General features: G+C 34.0%; 1 long non-coding RNA gene across 1 annotated transcript; it reads right to left on the bottom strand.

The window, feature by feature from the left end:
- Positions 1 to 5,367: 5,367 nt before the first annotated feature.
- Positions 5,368 to 6,670, bottom strand: LOC139784274 (uncharacterized). Its single transcript, XR_011721527.1, has 3 exons — positions 6,366 to 6,670; positions 5,682 to 6,033; positions 5,368 to 5,607 (listed from the first exon to the last, which is right to left on the bottom strand). It is a non-coding gene; the product is annotated as an uncharacterized lncRNA (long non-coding RNA).
- Positions 6,671 to 8,244: the final 1,574 nt, after the last annotated feature.

Here is an 8,244-nt window from a genome sequence, read left to right as displayed (position 1 = left end):
CCCTGAGAAAATGAAAATGGAGTCTATTACGCATTGTCTGCAGCCACTCTTTGCCGTTCAAGTGTTACTGAATCCTAGTACCGAGACAACCGTGTATTGTGTATTGTGTAAGAAAAAATTAAAGTAACCCCTGAAATATATTATATATATATATATATATATATATATATATAATTAATAAACAAACCTGAGAACTTAACGAGTGCTTCAGATAAGACAGTACTAACTGATTAGGTCCTGGTCCCACTAACGCTTGTTGTAATATACAATCTGCTAAGTTATATACATCACCACTTACTCCTCTTGGCAAAATCTAAGAATTAATCTTGATTTTAGAAAACATGTAGAACCTTGAGAAGCAAATAGAAAGCACATCAAGGAAATACAGACGCTTACCGTTTTGATATTAATACCCCATTGCAAATCAGTCCAGCGTTCTCGCCAAGCTCGTAGCAAGAGAGCCAAAATCAGTTTGGCACTCAAAGTGTTAAAAATCTTTGAAACGAATGTAGAAATTAATTAATTCTTTATTGTGAAGAGTTTACTCTTTGTAAATTTTATATAAAGTAAACAAATGTTTCGCTCGACAAAGTAACAACTAAATAAATTCAAACGGCCAATTTCGAGCAATTATCAGGTGTTAAAGAAAAATATTTAATACATTCAATATAGTATACAATTTCGTTAACGTTTCGCGCCTTACTTGGCCTTCCTCAGAACAATAAAAATTACAAAAACGCATATATATCTCGCATTATTCTAAGAGTACAACGAATCAACTCATTACGACGCCACAATTTGCATTAATCCGGTCTCACCAAAGCAATCGGACAGTTAGTCATATTGAAGTCAAAAGTGTCAATTATTCGTCAATCCACGCACTGAGTCGGTCGCTTCTCCCGCTGTATGTCCCTTATTCGTCCATGAAAACTCATATGGATGTAAATTCCTTGTCTCACAACCATCTTAGTGACAACTATGTTAAAAATAGAATTCACATAAGACCGAAAAGAATTTTTGATTTAAAACGAGCTTAGCCACAAATGACTCACATAAGTAGTCGATGAAACAAAGAGCCGGGGTGAATTCATTACAACGTCTCGCACAACGTGTGTTCATCGTGAGAGATAGCGGACGACTGAGACGATACCCGCATTACAAGGACACGAAAACATAAATCTTTGTTATTAACCCAACGTTCAAGATAATCGATTCAAGATGTCAAAATAAGCATCGTTTAGCAGTTCCGTGTCTTTATTTAAATTTATACCATTAATCTGCTCTTTAATATGTATCATTTCTGCGGTTAATCTCTTTTTGTAATTATGCTCAACTTCCAGAATGCGCGTATTATCCCAGTCAAACGAATGATTAAATTTAGTAGAATGTTCCGAAACAACAGAATGCTTTGAATCATCTAATCTTATATTGTTTTTATGTTCCTTTAATCTAGTTTGCAGCTGCCTTTTTGTTTGACCGACATAAGAGGCATCACAATTTTTACAACATATTTTATAAACTACGTCATTATTAGAAAAATGGGCGTTCTTATCCTTATGGACCTTAATGATGCTACTAAGATTGTTAAGAATGCGATATCCCACAGAATTTTCAGATTTATCGATTGCTGAAGCGATGATTTCGGAAGTATGCCCCAAATACGGAATAACAATAAAACTTTTTTTCTCTGCATTTTCGGAATCATCACTCGTATTGTTATGCTTAATCGACTGAAGTTTCCTCAGTCTCTTGTTAATATGTAAAAAAATCAAATCAATGGGATATCCATTACCAAGCAATACTTTGATGACAAAATTTAAATTTTTATTATAAAAGCTAGGATGTGATAGCATAATTCCTCTGTCCACTAAACTATAAATTGTTCCTATTTTATGTTGAATCGGATGATTAGAAAAGAAGGACAGTAGCCTACCAGAAAACGTTTCTTTATGGAACCAATCTGTTATAATTGTGTTTCCCTTTACAATCAACATCAAATCCAAAAAGCTAAGACGGCCATTATTCTCGTATTCGATTGTAAAATTAAGTCTATCATGATAACCATTAAAGTGATCCAGAACATCTTGAACGCTATCCCTCGGAATCTTCATAATAATATCATCCACATAACGTTTATAAAACGACAAATGGATGTCCAATGCACTCAGAACACTCTCCTCCAAATCCTCCATGACAATGTCGGCCAATGTCGGGGATAAAGGGGAGCCCATTGGAGATCCAAAAGTCTGCTTATATGTGACACCATTAAACGTGAAAAAAGTGGAAGCCAAAACAAATTGGACTGCAGTAATAAATTCAGCGCGAGATAAACTTGTTTTTTCTTTTATAAACTTCCATCTCTTTTTTAAACCTTCCACGACCAACTCAGAAGGTACGTTCGTAAATAACGAAACCGCGTCCAGTGAGATTAAAATCTCCGATTTCTGCACATTTATTTTCGATAGGTCAGTACATAATTCAAAACTGTTATCGACGTGGCTCTTTGGTTTTGGTAAACTATCAGCTAAAATTTTTTGCAAAAAAGCTGCTAAATTATATAGTGCCGTGTTGACAGATGAGACTATTATTCTAAAAGGAACGTTCTTTTTGTGAATCTTTGGGAGACCATAAGCTTTTGGAAGTGTAGAATCGCTGGAATGTAAGAAAAAATATTGATTCTTAGAAATATATTCCTTCTGTAGCCACTTTTTTATCAAGGCATTTAACTCCCTTTCTATTTTTGCAGATGGATTTCTTTTGACAATTTCATATGTATTTTTGTCACTAAGTAACAATTCCATTTTTTGAATATATTCTTTTTTGTCTAAAGCTACCGTAACCTTCCCTTTATCGGCTCTTGTGAAAATAACATCCGGATTGTTTCTTTGAAATTGGCAAGCAGAGTTGTACCTCGCAATGAGACTACGTTCAATCAATGTGACGAGTGGTCTTTTTTGTAATAAGTTGGAGAATTGAGGAATCGCCACATTGCGTATTCTGATTTTATTGTCAATTTTGTATTTGCCATCATTATTTTCCAAGTCCTTGATGAACTCATGTATGGCTTTTTTCTTATTAATAGAGAACGGTAAACTAAATTTATCTCCAAGTTGTAGTAAGGATGAAACTTCAGTGGGAATGTCAATGTTGGAAAAATTCAAAAACCATTTGTCATTAATGTAATCAAGCGGATTAGTATTTCTAGTGTTCAAAAATTGGAGTGGTTTAATTGAGATATTGATATCAGAAACAGAATCAGAATGTGCAAAATTAATATAATTAATTTTCTCCCTTCCAAGATCCGCAATCCTACATGAAAACTCTATGGGCTTGATCTTTTTATAGAAATTAATTTTCTCGGATTCCAACAACCAATCAAGTTTCTTTTTATGTAATGATGTTAATTTATATTTAAAGTTATCAAACGCTCTACTATGATGCGAAATAATCGACTGCCAAATATTTGAAGGTAAACAATCATAAAGGAAACGAGAACTATACAACAACTTCCTCTTAAGGTCATCCAAGCATCTATGTAAATTAAAGATTTCAATTTTTAAAGCGTCAGTTTTGAAAAAATACACCAACCTTTCGATTCTTCGCAACGATTTATAATGTGATACTCGCAGATTGTTCTTAAACAAGTGTGTGAGATGCGATGGAAAGACATTGTTATTTCTACATAGTAATAGAAATTGTAACTTCGCTTTGTTCTTAATAATTTTGTAGTTTAAATCTATCCAATCCTTCAATGCATAAGAAGCCCGATTGCCAAAATTATGTAAAATGAATTCTAAATTAAACATATGAAACCTAAACGGACAGACATTCACACGCATTATAAGGCCAGCGTATATTAAAATAAACAAATGTTTCGCTCGACAAAGTAACAACTAAATAAATTCAAACGGCCAATTTCGAGCAATTATCAGGTGTTAAAGAAAAATATTTAATACATTCAATATAGTATACAATTTCGTTAACGTTTCGCGCCTTACTTGGCCTTCCTCAGAACAATAAAAATTACAAAAACGCATATATATCTCGCATTATTCTAAGAGTACAACGAATCAACTCATCACATCCTAGCTTTTATAATAAAAATTTAAATTTTGTCATCAAAGTATTGCTTGGTAATGGATATCCCATTGATTTGATTTTTTTACATATTAACAAGAGACTGAGGAAACTTCAGTCGATTAAGCATAACAATACGAGTGATGATTCCGAAAATGCAGAGAAAAAAAGTTTTATTGTTATTCCGTATTTGGGGCATACTTCCGAAATCATCGCTTCAGCAATCGATAAATCTGAAAATTCTGTGGGATATCGCATTCTTAACAATCTTAGTAGCATCATTAAGGTCCATAAGGATAAGAACGCCCATTTTTCTAATAATGACGTAGTTTATAAAATATGTTGTAAAAATTGTGATGCCTCTTATGTCGGTCAAACAAAAAGGCAGCTGCAAACTAGATTAAAGGAACATAAAAACAATATAAGATTAGATGATTCAAAGCATTCTGTTGTTTCGGAACATTCTACTAAATTTAATCATTCGTTTGACTGGGATAATACGCGCATTCTGGAAGTTGAGCATAATTACAAAAAGAGATTAACCGCAGAAATGATACATATTAAAGAGCAGATTAATGGTATAAATTTAAATAAAGACACGGAACTGCTAAACGATGCTTATTTTGACATCTTGAATCGATTATCTTGAACGTTGGGTTAATAACAAAGATTTATGTTTTCGTGTCCTTGTAATGCGGGTATCGTCTCAGTCGTCCGCTATCTCTCACGATGAACACACGTTGTGCGAGACGTTGTAATGAATTCACCCCGGCTCTTTGTTTCATCGACTACTTATGTGAGTCATTTGTGGCTAAGCTCGTTTTAAATCAAAAATTCTTTTCGGTCTTATGTGAATTCTATTTTTAACATAGTTGTCACTAAGATGGTTGTGAGACAAGGAATTTACATCCATATGAGTTTTCATGGACGAATAAGGGACATACAGCGGGAGAAGCGACCGACTCAGTGCGTGGATTGACGAATAATTGACACTTTTGACTTCAATATGACTAACTGTCCGATTGCTTTGGTGAGACCGGATTAATGCAAATTGTGGCGTCGTAATGAGTTGATTCGTTGTACTCTTAGAATAATGCGAGATATATATGCGTTTTTGTAATTTTTATTGTTCTGAGGAAGGCCAAGTAAGACGCGAAACGTTAACGAAATTGTATACTATATTGAATGTATTAAATATTTTTCTTTAACACCTGATAATTGCTCGAAATTGGCCGTTTGAATTTATTTAGTTTATATAAAGTGTTAAACGTATCATTACTTACCTTAATATGAAGTCTTTGAATATTATGCACCGCAATTATTGTAGAAGGTAAACCTTGAGTAAGGCAAGACATAATAATTTCCTTGTCCCAATCGCCTATAATATCTCTTTGCGTACCATCGTTTGCTTGACTCGCGACAGAAGTAACAAAGAGTATCGTGGTAGCAACTTTGGCTGCATCTAATGTTGCTAAAACGTCACCCATCAACGGTACAATGATAGAAAACCGCTGTTTCAGTCTTGAAACACTAAATTAATACAAATACATATATATATATATATATATATATATATATATAATATTAACAAATTTTTAATTTACCTCACTAATAATAGAATAAACAAGTTCTTTTCCTGTTTTATAGCGTACCCAATATGTATAATGCCATTTGGACTAGTAGCAACATTAGCAGTTTCATCCATGTTAGTTACAGCAGATACAAAATGTTCTTTACATTGTATCTGCTGTAACTAATTAACAATGTCCACGTCACTTTGCAACGGTATGACACAGATAAGAACAGGTGACGAAGAAAAACCACCGAGATTTCTCTTCTGCGCAAATACTTGCTCGTGCTTCTTTCCTCTTAATTGCAACAATTGGTTTCTACGTTCATCTTTCCGAAGATTCTTCTCAAAATGCTTAGATGACTTTCCGATAACATTCTGTTTATCTATGCAAGAATAAATAAGATATATCCTCTTATAGCGTTTTTCACTGGCAGAGCTGGTGCGCACTCAATGCACATTAAAGCTGTTTATACACTGATTTAATCTCTAATATTCAAAGTAAAATGCAAATATTTCGACTGATAAAATACCCAGTACATATTTTATCAAATAATGCAATCATGATTTAACCTGTTTATACTAAACATACACTTTACGTTGGTTTGTGTATGACGGTTTTAATGTGCACTGAATGCGCACCAGCTCGAAAAACGCTATTAGAAATCAAAGAAAGTTCTGCTTAAAACATTAGCATATAGAATTCTACATTAATTACCTTAATCTCACTCGGTCTCTCGTTCAAACGATGGCTTGGCGCAAAAAGACAGGAAATACCACCATGTTTCATGTTTCTTGATCTTTTCGCGATTTTCTGCCGATGTTAAGGCCCGTATTCATAGCCAGTTTTATAGATGTTAGCCTTACATTTATATAAATAAACCTTAAGTCGTAAGCAAATAAACCAATCTTCGATTACTGCAAATGCGGCTTTTAACGTGAGATAATTTTTCGGTTTTTTTCGTTTTTAAGACTAATAATAAACCAACAAACGCTAAAATTAGACCAACAATCATCAGCAAACGATTACGCATCGATTAAGCTTTTTTTAAATTAAAAATAAAATTTTTCCGGCTAACTTAAGGCTAATTTTTCTTTTTTAATTAAAAAAAAAATTAAGAACCAACAAACGTAATTAGGCCAACAATCACCAACAAACGATTAAAAAAAAAATTAATAAAGTCGCAGTTGACCGGCTAAGTTACGGGAGGTCGCGTGGCAGCCCGGGTATTGCGACCGGTCGAGAATGTATCAATGCGCATGCGGGAGCGGGCGTGTCCGTTCGTGCAGCGCAGCGAGCGTTCATTCTCGTTTTGTACGTCCAACGCGACGGATCGTTTGTTGAGTTAGTTATTGCGTCATAAAGAGTTGTTGTTTCTATTGGTAAATTCCGCATATTCACGAGTTATAGATTGAAGCATCAATATTTGTACGACGAGGACGGTACGCCTCTGAAAGGCCGTATTACATTCAACATCGAGAATCAACCATTCTACTGAACGAGGAACAGAAAGAGAGAGAGACGGTAAACGACGACGCAGCTTCTACTGGAACGTTCTGGAAAGCTCTGGCGAGATTGGTAACACGACCAATATTTTCACTCGAGAGAAGGCCCTTTCGATCTTGATCGAGGCCGTAAATCATGAGACTGTATGCACTGTCGTCGACAGTAATCAGGTAACGAGTCAATTTTTTTTGCTTTAACCAATGATCGTTTATGAGAATGCGTTAGATGACGATCTAACACTGAGACGACCGCATGGTCTTGTCACGTTGCCGATTATTGGTTCCAGATAATCTGAGAGCACGACGAGAGAATCATTCATATCTCACAAAGACGATACGATAAATCTGCTGGATTAATTAAACTTTATTGAAAATACTGAGCTCAGTAACTATAATTCGAAACTATTTCTTTGGTAAAATGACGATCGTCGATAAAGTTTCTTCAATATTCGATTTGATTCATTAAATGTAACGATAATACTTTTCATTAACAACGTTATGTTAATCCTTACATACTTGAGAGTGATCAAATCAATCGTTTCTTTTTGTAAACAAGCGTTTCATTAACTGTTTAACACGATTCAAGGACAAATCTGTCGTTTGCGTTTCTTTAACATTATTATGAGCGTTTTCTTTATAACGAAGATAAGAGATAAGTTCATATACATTCGTGCGAGCGTTTCATTAGCGATTACTTTAAGGTATGATTTAGATATAATGATTTGAGCGATATTTGCTTTCTTTAAGAACGGACTTAACGTGTCACTGTTAATGAACACTGCTATACATTGCATATATTCTATTGTTCATTGAGATTGAGAATAATAATTATCATATTATTATCTCTTGTATTACTGGTTAACTTGAGAAACTGAGTAGTGTTGTTTTCTAAAAGATTATATATCAGAGACCAATTGAGTTGGCACATTAAGTCTATTCGTCTTATTTCTTATATTATTTCTGTGTTCTTAACATATATTGTGTTCATTATACATGTTTAATAATTAAGATCCTTTTCTGGATAAAAGTAAAACGATTAGTCTCCTGAAAATCTGCAGGACATCAAAATCAGATAATTCGAGATACGTATC

Source organism: Temnothorax nylanderi, unplaced genomic scaffold (genome assembly GCF_030848795.1).
Source record: "Temnothorax nylanderi isolate EJ_2023f unplaced genomic scaffold, tnyl_v1.0 TNYL_tig0603_pilon, whole genome shotgun sequence".
NCBI lineage: Eukaryota > Metazoa > Arthropoda > Insecta > Hymenoptera > Formicidae > Temnothorax > Temnothorax nylanderi.
Note: the sequence above shows the minus strand (reverse complement) of the source record. Positions and strands in the feature narration are given on the sequence as shown.